Source organism: Aethalodelphis obliquidens, unplaced genomic scaffold (assembly GCF_003676395.1).
Source record: "Aethalodelphis obliquidens isolate GAN/ISIS:26980383/991018 unplaced genomic scaffold, ASM367639v1 scaffold148, whole genome shotgun sequence".
In the NCBI taxonomy this organism is placed as follows: domain Eukaryota; kingdom Metazoa; phylum Chordata; class Mammalia; order Artiodactyla; family Delphinidae; genus Aethalodelphis; species Aethalodelphis obliquidens.
The window spans coordinates 182,232-183,212 of NW_020838092.1; the positions used below are offsets into that span (position 1 = coordinate 182,232).

The 981-nt window shown below is 47.2% G+C and overlaps 1 pseudogene; it reads left to right on the plus strand.

Moving 5' to 3' along the window:
- Nucleotides 1–578: 578 nt before the first annotated feature.
- LOC113616525 (programmed cell death protein 5 pseudogene) lies at nucleotides 579–981 on the plus strand (annotated as a pseudogene).

Here is a 981-nt window from a genome sequence, read left to right on the forward strand (position 1 = left end):
AAGGGAACAGAATGGCTATCCCCTGGAAGGTCGACTCAAGTTCAGACTATGCTTTTAGACAATCCAGCGGCTATCGTAATAACCTGTCATGCACTAAATCCTGCCACCCTGATACCCACAGAAATGGGGTCCCTGGAGCATGACTGTATAGAAACCACAGACGCCATCTATTCCAGTTGCCCCAAGCTAGGAAGTGAGCCTCTTCCAAATGCCAAAAAGGAATGGTTCACAAACAGGAACAGTTTTATGAGAGGGGGAGAAGTCTGACAGGATACCCTGTAACCTCCTGGACCCAAGTCACAGAAGCAAGAGGGCTACCCTCCAGGGACTTCTGTCCAAAAGCCTTAGAGTTCAGGACTGGGAGGATCTTCAACGTTTACACAGATTCCCAGTACGCATATGCCATCCTCCATGCACATGGGGCTATTTGGAAGGAGAGAGGTATGCTTACTGAGGAGAACAAACAGCTGGAACGTGGCTTAAGCATACTGAAGCTCTTAGAAGTAGTACAGCTTCCCAGAGGTCTCTCTGGGTGGGCTGGAGCGTGGCCGCGGCTGCTCGCTCCAGACGGCCACACCATGGCGGACGAGGAGCTTGAGGCGCTGAGGAAGCACAGGGACCGTGGCGATGTAGCACAAGAGGAAGCAAAGCAAAGGGAAGCAGAAATGAGAAACAGTATCTTAGCCCAAGTTCTGGATCCATCTGCCCGGGCCCGATTAAGTAACTTAGCACTTGTAAAGCCTGAGAAAACTAAAACAGTAGAGAATTACCTTATACAGATAGCACGGTATGGACAACTAAGTGGGAAGGTATCAGAACAAGGTTTAATAGAAATCCTCGAAAAAGTAAACCAACAAACAGAAAAGAAAACAACAGTTAAATTCAACAGAAGAAAAGTAATGGACTCTGATGAAGATGACGATTATTGAATTTAAGACGTCTAGACACTGGGACTTAATGGAGCAATTCTAGGACAGATAA